Below are 9,945 nucleotides of genomic sequence, written 5' to 3' on the forward strand. Positions count from 1 at the left end.
GGGCGGGACCAAAACCTAAAGGGAAGCTACGGGTACTGGGAAGGGCCTTACGGCACATGCGCAGTCTCTCTACCTTAGCGCTAGGGTACCTGTGCGCTTGAAGAGTTGGTTTGAAAGCCTAGCCCTGGCGATAGTTTGAAGGTCGCTGCCTGTGGCCTTGGGTTTTTGCACTTGCCTGTGTCGGGGAGCAAGAATTCCTGTCTCCTCAAAGGTCCTTCTAGCTGCACGAAGAATCAAATTCACATGAGACAGATTAACAAGAGAAAAATCAAATTTAATAGGCACAGGTATAAGGAACTCCACATAGACATGGAAATTCCCAAAATAGGCACAATGAGGTATATATGTCATTCTGAACTAAAAAGGAGATAGGATGGGACGCCTGGGTGGCTCAGTCGTTAAGCATCTGCCTTCGGCTCAGGTCATGATCCCAGGGTCCTGGGATCGAGCCCCACATCGGGCTCCCTGCTCGGCGGGGAGCCTGCTTCTCCCTCCCCCACTCTCCCTGCTTGTGTTCCTTCTCTCACTGTGTCTCTCTCTGTCAAATAAATAAATAAAAATCTTAAAATAAATAAATAAATAAATAAAATAAAAAGGAGATAGGAGTCTGGGACTTCAGATGAAAGGAATGCACTTTCATAGAGCGATAAGATGGTAATTAGATGTTTGCCCTACCATTCAGATGGCTCACTCATAAAAATTTACCTGTTAATAACCCTTACTCTGGAAAAGACCCCAATTTAGATTCTTCTGTGTGGTTAAGGGAGGACAAAAGTTTCTCTTGAGCTCTCAGGGTCTAAAGTGACTTAAGCTCCAGATAATCCACAAGCCAAAGTGGCACATGGGTGCTGGGGGGGGGGGGGTCCTGTCTTGTGCCCCTTCACCTACTAGCAAAAAGTTTTCACACTTTTTGCACAGAGTTCACTTTACAGCTCTTCATTTTACAACACTTTGCAGATGAGAACACTGAAAAATAATTTGTCAAGGTTTATAGAGAGAATTCTAGACGAGGGCTAGAACATCGTTTTCTGATGCTCTGCTTTTATTTACCATTTCTGCTGATTTCGTGAGTTTAGGCCCCCAGGAAATGAAAGCAGATTCATTAGGTCTGAGTTGCAGAGAAGAGCATCCCTGGTGGGAAAATAAGCAGCTAGATTCTGTTAAAGTAGGAGAGAAAAATGCTCTGGTTCAGCGGCTTTCTTTGGTGTAACACCTGTCTGGAACTGGCATTTAAACTGATGAGGGCCTCCTGAAACATCTTTCCTTCACCAAGGTCGATTAGAATTATAGCCTGAGCTCAAAATGCTGTGCCTGAGACCTATGGAGGTCAGCGCCTATGTCTTGCCAGTCCTTTCCCAGGGTCCAGCACTGTGCCTGTCACAGAGCAGGTATCCTTAAATGTTTGCTGAACACAGCCAAACAAAAGAATCATGTTTGGTGTCCCAGTTCAGTGTGCTTTTTGTCACTTGCCCACATCTTCAGTCACAGGCAGTGAGTCCTGCAGTGGGGAATCTCCCTTTTCTCAGTCCTGCACACATACTTTAGCCCCTAAGAGTCCTTCTACAAGGCACCCGATGTCAAGGCAACAGTGATCTAGCCATGAAAGGATGTTTAGTGAGAAGACACAGCATGTCCTCCCTGATGTAAAACAGAGATGTGCTGAAAAAAAAAATTCGGATTTGCCTTAATGCATTATGGCTCTAGTCAAGAATTTATCAAAACCGTTTAAAATAAAAACTATATTTTCCACTTTCTCCACCTTTGGGGGATAAGAAATCCCATGAATACCACCTATAAGGTAACTTTAAGATAGAGTGTACTTCCTAGGTCCTGTTTTTACAGATGAGAAATTTCAAGTTTTAACCTTTAATTAGCAAATGAATAAATACTTACTAGCTACTACTTGAAGCAGTGTTTCTTTGGCTTGTCTTAAAGGTAATCCATTTAAGCCTAAATTCTGGCCTCATCATGCTATTAGTCTTTAACCTCTGTTAGTCTGGAAGAAAAGAGTGACTTTTTTTTTTTTTTTTTTTAAGAGAAAAGAGAAAGCCTTGTGTATCAGGAATTGCATTAAGGTTAGAAACAGCAGTTAGTCTACAGTGGCTTATTAAACAAATTAGGAGGTTATTCTATTAAAGAAGTCCAGAAACAAGCTTCCAGAGCTGGTTTAGTGGCTTCACCAGGTCTTCAGGACACAGGCTCCATCTGTCTCTGCTCTGCTAGCCTCAGAGCATTAGTTCCAGCCTTCAGGTCAATTCACTGTACAAGATAGCATCGGACAAGAAGACTTTCCCATGGCTGGCTCAGGAGAGCATATGACTCTTGATATTGGGGTTGCAAGTTTAAGCCCCATGTTGGGTTTAGAGAATAATTAAAAATAAAATCTTAAAAAAAGAAAAAGACTTTTCCAAAGCCCCATTTAATAAGTCTGTTTATATCTCAATACCCACCCTTGCTACAAGTGTGGCTAGGAATTGTGTGTGTGTGTGTGTGTGTGTGTGTGTGTGTGTCTTTCTAAGCTGGACACATTATTCCCAATAATAAGGGGTTCTATAAATATGGAAGAGAGGGGGAAGTGCATGGGGTGAGTAGGTGAACAGCAGTTTTTACCAGAGGTAGTTTTCAGATCAAAAGTGACTTACTGTAGTGGGCAGGGCCAGTGCCCTACAGATGCAAACTAGCTGACACTCTTCACAATTTGATTTTGATTCTGTAATATTTTTTTCTTAGTTATTACTTTGTACCTCAGATTGTAGTCACAGTTCTTAGTTCACAACATATTATCAACATTGGCCCATGAATGGCTCCTCTATCTTTTTGTTTTGGTTTGGTTTTAGTGTCACTCTATATCCCCAGTCCCCAGTCTCATTACCTCCTTTCTGCCAATGGGCACCCACTCTTACATGTCTGCTATACGTCTGTAAATATAAATTTATCCTTACATGTTTTGTATCTGTATTCATTTTACATAAATAGTATTTGGGTTTTTTAAAGATTTTATTTTATTTGACAGAGAGAGAAAGAGCGAGCACAAGCAGGGGGAGCAATAGGCAGAGGGAGAAGTACAAGCAGGCTTGCCACAGAGCAGGGAGCCCGATGTGGGACTCGATCCCAGGACCCTGGGATCATGACCCGAGCCACAGGCAGATGCTTAACCAACTGAGCCACCCAGGTGCCCTTAGTATTTGGTTTTAAATCTTAAACTGTTTCTTATTTTTTCCATGGTAAAAAGATGTTTTTAAAATTCGTATGTATTGCCATATATACATCTAAGTGCTGTATAGTATTCCAAAGTGTAAGTATACCACATTTAATTTATCCATTAGTTGTCAACATCTAAGTTATCTCCAACTGAGATATAAATTATTCTCCATTGATACCACAATGAAAACCCTTATTCATTCCACTTTATTGGCCTGTGCATTCATTTCTTTGGAATATGTAGCAAGGCATGTGATCTCTGGTTCCTAGAGCAAACATTTAATTTCACTCTATTCCACTAGGCTGCTTTCCAGAATGGCTGTATGTTCCCTTCACTAAAGAGGCAAAATCTCCCCTCCACCTTTGAATCTGGGTTTGGCCATGTGATTTGCTTTGGCCAGTTGAATGAGGTGATTTCCAGAACAGTGGACCAGTTCTAATCCTACATCCCAAGAGGCCCCAGTATTTCTGCTTGCTTTCTTGGATTTCTTCTATTGCCAGAAGAACATGCTCAGGTGTGTCTGTTGGTCTTAAATGGGGGATAAATGACACATGGAACAGATCTGTTCCAGCTGAGATAATCCAGCTAAGCCAGCCTACAGTAGAGGTCCCAGGAAACCCTCAGACTGTTGGCAATCCCAGTGGAGATCAGCCGGCTACCAACTCACCCCAGGCTTGGGAGAAATAATAAATGATGTTTATTGGAAGTTTGGGGGTATTTTGTATGTAGCAATAACTGATACTCAACCTGATCTAGAGCCACTCCAGGATCCTGTGAGTTTCAGCAGGCCAAGTACCAGGGATATTCCCATATTCTGCAACAGAGGAATATTGTCAATTAAATAAAACCTGATTTATATTCAATTTCTTTTAGAATGTCTTCAATTCTATATTTAATGAACATTCACCTGTCATAATTTATGTTGGATTCAATGGGTAGCCAACACTCTCCTATCTGACCCTACTGTTTGATGTCACACAAGAATATCTGGGGAGCCATAGCATTTCAATAGTTCTGATTTATTCCTCCATATTACTTTTTTTTTATTTTTTAAAAAAAAATTATTGTTATGCTAATCACCATACGTTACATCATTAGTTTTTGATGTAGTGTTCCATGATTCATTGTTTGTGCATAACACCCAGTGCTCCATGCAGAAGTGCCCTCTTTAATACCCATCACCAGGCTAACCCATCCTCCCACCTCCCTCCCCTCTAGAACCCTCAGTTTGTTTTTCAGAGCCCATCGTCTCTCATGGTTCGTCTCCCCCTCCAATTTCCCCCCTTCATTCTTACCCTCCTGCTATCTTCTTCTTTTTTTTTTTCTTAACATATATTGCATTATTTGTTTCAGAGGTACAGATCTGTGATTCAACAGTCTTGCACAATTCACAGCGCTCACCATAGCACATACCCTCCCCAGTGTCTATCACCCAGCCACCCCATCCCTCCCACCCCCACCACTCCAGCAACCCTCAGTTTGTCTCCTGAGATTAAGAATTCCTCATATCAGTGAGGTCAGATGATACACGTCTTTCTCTGATTGACTTATTTTGCTCAGCATAACACCCTCCAGTTCCATCCACATCGTTGCAAATGGCAAGATCTCATTCCTTTTGATGGCTGCATAATATTCCATTGAACATATATACCACATCTTCTTTATCCATTCATCTGTCGATGGACATCTTGGCTCTTTTCATAGTTTGGCTATTGTGGACATTGCTGCTATAAACATCAGGGTTCACGTACCCCTTCGGATCCCTACATTTGTATCTTTGGGGTAAATACCCAGTAGTGCAATTGCTGGGTCATAGGGTAGATCTATTTTCAGCTTTTTGAGGAACCTCCACACTGTTTTCAGAGTGGCTGCACCAGCTTGCATTTCCACCAACAGTGTAGGAGGGTTCCCCTTTCTCCACATCCCCGCCAACATCTGTTGTTTCCTGACTTGTTAATTTTAGCCATTCTGACAGGTGTGAGGTGGTATCTCATTGAGGTTTTGATTTGGATTTCCCTGATGCCAAGCAATGTTGAGCACTTTTTCATGTGTCTGTTGGCAGTTTGGATGTCTTCTTTGGAAGATGTCTTATTTGGAAAATGTCTGTTCATGTCTTCTGCCCATTTCTTGATTGGATTCTTTGTTCTTTGGGTATTGAGTTTGATAAGTTCTTTATAGATTTTGGATACTAGCCCCTTATCTGATATGTCATTTGCAAATATCTTCTCCCATTCTGTCGGTTGTCTTTTGGTTTTGTTGACTGTTTCCTTTGCTGTGCAAAAGCTTTTTATCTTGATGAAGTCCCAATAGTTCATTTTTGCCCTTGCTTCCCTTGCCTTTGGGGATGTTTCTAGGAAGAAGTTGCTGCGGCTAAGGTCGAAGAGGTTGCTGACTGTGTTCTCCTTTAGGATTTGGATGGACTCCTGTCTCACATTTAGGTCTTTCAACCATTTGGAGTCTATTTTTGTGTGTGGTATAAGGAAATGGTCCAGTTTCATTCTTCTGCATGTGGCTGTCCAATTTTCCCAACACCATTTGTTGAAGAGACTGTCTTTTTTCCATTGGACATTCTTTCCTGCTTTGTCGAAGGTTAGTTGACCATAGAGTTGAGGGTCCATTTCTGGGCTTTCTATTCTGTTCCATTGATCTATGTGTCTGTTTTTATGCCAGTACCATACTGTCTTGATGATTACAGCTTTGTAAGAGAGCTTGAAGTCCAGAATTGTGATGCCGCCAGCTTTGCTTTTCTTTTTCAACATTCCTCTGGCTATTCGGGGTCTTTTCTGGTTCCATACAAATTTTAGGATTATTTGTTCCATTTCTTTGAAAAAAGTGGATGGTATTTATAGGGATTGCATTGAATGTGTAGATTGCTCTAGGTAGCATTGACATCTTCACAATATTTGTTCTTCCAGTCCATGAGCATGGAACGTTTTTCCATTTCTTGGTGTCTTCCTCAATTTCTTTCATGAGTATTTTATAGTTTTCTGAGTACAGATCCTTTGCCTCTTTGGTTAGATTTATTCCTATGTATCTTATGGTTTTGGGTGCAACTGTAAATGGGATCGACTCCTTCATTTCTCTTTCTTCTGTCTTGTTGGTGTATAGGAATGCCACTGATTTCTGTGCATTGATTTTATATCCTGCCACTTGACTGAATTCCTGTATGAGCTCTAGCAGTTTTGGGGTGGAGTCTTTTGGGTTTTCCACATAAAGTATCATATCATCTGCAAAGAGTGAGAGTTTGACTTCTTCTTTGCCAATTTGGATGCCTTTTATTTCTTTTTGTTGTCTGATTGCTGTGGCTAGGACTTCTAATACTATGTTGAATAGCAGTGGTGATAGTGGACATCCCTGCCGCGTTCCTTAGGGGGAAAGCTCTCAGTTTTTCCCCATTGAGAATGATATTCGCTGTGGGTTTTTCATAGATGGCTTTTATGATATTGAGGTATGTACCCTCTATCGCTATACTCTGAAGAGTTTTGATCAAGAAAGGATGCTGTACTTTGTCAAATGCTTTTTCAGCATCTATTGAAAGGATCATATGATTCTTGTTCTTTCTTTTGTTAATGTATTGTATCACGTTGATTGATTTGCAGATGTTGAACCAACCTTGCAGCCCAGGGATAAATCCCACTTGGTCATGGTGAATAATCCTTTTAATGTACTGTTGGATCCTATTGACTAGTATTTTGGTGAGAATTTTTGCATCCATGTTCATCAGGGATATTGGTCTGTAATTCTCCTTTTTGATAGGGTCTTTGTCTGGTTTTGGGATCAAGGTAATGGTGGCTTCATAAAATGAGTTTGGAAGTTTTCCTTCCATTTCTATTTTTTGGAACAGTTTCAGAAGAATAGGTATTAATTCTTTAAATATTTGGTAGAATTCCCCTGGGAAGCCATCTGGCCCTGGGCTTTTGTTTTTTGGGAGATTTTTGATGACTGCTTCAATTTTCTTAGTGGTTATAGGTCTGTTCAGGTTTTCTATTTCTTCCTGGTTCAGTTTTGGCAGTTGATACGTCTCTAGGAATGCATCCATTTCTTCCAGGTTATCTAATTTGCTGGCATAGAGTTGCTCATAATATGTTCTTATAATTGTTTGTATTTCTTTGGTGTTGGTTGTGATCTCTCCTCTTTCATTCATGATTTTGTTGATTTGGGTCATTTCTCTTTTCTTTTTGATAAGTCTGGCCAGGGGTTTATCAATCTTGTTAATCCTTTCAAAGAATCAGCTCCTAGTTTCGTTGATCTGTTCTACTGTTCTTTTGGTTTCTATTTCATTGATTTCTGCTCTGATCTTTATTATTTCTCTTCTCCTACTGGGTTTAGGCTTTATTTGCTGTTCTTTCTCCAGCTCCTTTAGGTGTAGGGTTAGGTTGTGTACTTGAGACCTTTCTTGTTTCTTGAGAAAGGCTTGTATTGCTATATACTTTCCTCTTAGGACTGCCTTTGCTGCATCCCAAAGATTTTGAACAGTTGTGTTTTCATTTTCATTGGTTTCCATGAATTTTTAAAATTCTTCTTTAATTTCCTGGTTGACCCATTCATTCTTTAGTAGGATGCTCTTTAGCCTCCATGTATTTGAGTTCTTTCCGACTTTCTTCTTGTGATTGAGTTCTAGTTTCAAAGCATTGTGGTCTGAAAATAGGCAGGGAATGATCCCAATCTTTTGGTACTGGTTGAGACCTGATTTATGACCTAGGATGTGATCTATTCTGGAGAATGTTCCATGGGCACTAGAGAAGAATGTGTATTCTGTTGCTTTGGGATGGAATGTTCTGAATATGTCTGTGAAGTCCATTTGGTCCAGTGTGTCATTTAAAGTCTTTATTTCCTTGTTGATCTTTTGCTTAGATGATCTGTCCATTTCAGTGAGGGGGGTGTTAAAGTGCCCCACTATTGTTGTATTGTTGTCAATGTGTTTCTTTGCTTTTGTTATTAATTGCCTTACATAATTGGCTGCTCCCATGTTAGGGGCATAGATATTTACAATTGTTAGATCTTCTTGTTGGATAGACCCTTTAAGTAGGATATAGTGTCCTTCATCATCTCTTATTACAGTCTTTGGTTTAAAATCTAATTTATCTAATATAAGGATTGCCACCCCAGCTTTCTTTTGGTGTCCATTAGCATGGTAAATGGTTTTCCACCCCCTCACTTTCAAGCTGGGGGTGTCTTTGGGTCTAAAATGAGTCTCTTGCAGACAGCATATCAATGGGTCTTGTTTTAAAATCCAATCTGATAGCCTGTGTCTTTTGATTGGGGCATTTAACCCATTTACATTCAGAGTAACTATTGAAAGATATGAATTTAGTGCCATTGTATTGCCTGTAAGGTGACTGTTACTGTATATTGTCTGTGTTCCTTCCTGGTCTATGTTGCTTTTAGGCTCTCTCTTTGCTTAGAGGACCCCTTTCAATATTTGTTGTAGGGCTGGTTTCGTGTTTGCAAATTCCTTTAGTTTTTGTTTGTCCTGGAAGCTTTTTATCTCTCCTTCCATTTTCAATGACAGCCTAGCTGGATATAGTATTCTTGGCTGCATATTTTTCTCATTTAGTGCTCTGAATATATCATGCCAGTCCTTTCTGGCCTGCCAGGTCTCTGTGGATAGGTCTGTTGCCATTCTAATGTTTCTACCATTATAGGTTACAGATCTCTTCTCCCGAGCTGCTTTCAGGATTTTCTCTTTGTCTCTGAGACTCGTAAGTTTTACTATTAAATGTTGGGGTGTTGACCTATTTTTATTGATTTTGAGAGGGGTTCTCTGTGCTTCCTGGATTTTGATGCCTGTTTCCTTCACCAAATTAGGGAAGTTCTCTGCTACAATTTGCTCCAATATACCTTCTGCCCCTCTCTCTCTTTCTTCTTCTTCTGGGATCTCAATTATTCTAATGTTGTTTCATCTTATGGTATCGCTTATCTCTTGAATTCTGCCCTCGTGATCCAGTAGTTGTTTATCTCTCTTTTTCTCAGCTTCTTTATTTTCCATCATTTAGTCTTCTATATCACTGATTCTCTCTTCTGCCTCATTTATCCTAGCAGTTAGTACCCCCTTTTTTGATTGCACTTCATTAATAGCCTTTTTGATTTCAACTTGGTTAGATTTTAGTTCTTTTATTTCTCCAGAAAGGGTTTCTCTAATAATGTCCATGCTTTTTTCAAGCCCAGCTAGTATCTTTAAAGTGATGATTCTGAACTCTAGATCCGACATCATACTAATGTTCATATTGAGTAGGTCCCTGGCAGTCGGTACTACCTCTTGTTCTTTTTGTTGAGGTGATTTTTTCCATCTTGTCATTTTGTCCAGAGGAGAATAGATTAATGAGAGAACAAAATGCTAACAGAGTAACAATGTCCCCAGAAAATATACTCTAAACAAATCAGAAAAGACCTGAAGCCAGGGGAAAAGAAAGGGAAAGAAAGAAAAAAGAAAAAGAAAAAGATAAAAACAAACAAAAACAGAACAAAACAAAAAAAACCAGAATATGATCAAATATGATCAGGCTGGTGCATAGATCAGTGCCACACACTAGATTTTGGGTGTATTTTGGTCTGTTAGAAGAAAGTGCCTCCCAAAATTTTAAAGAAAGAAAAACTTATATATGTACAAAAATAAGGGTTGATATGATGAAGGGATGGAATATGACTGTAAAGATGAAAATTATAAAAAATTTTATAAAAGGAATTGATAAGAAGTTGTTTGAAAAAAGAAAGAAGGGGATTTAAAAAAAAAAGAAAAAAAA

Source organism: Halichoerus grypus, chromosome 2, assembly GCF_964656455.1.
Source record: "Halichoerus grypus chromosome 2, mHalGry1.hap1.1, whole genome shotgun sequence".
In the NCBI taxonomy this organism is placed as follows: Eukaryota; Metazoa; Chordata; class Mammalia; order Carnivora; family Phocidae; genus Halichoerus; species Halichoerus grypus.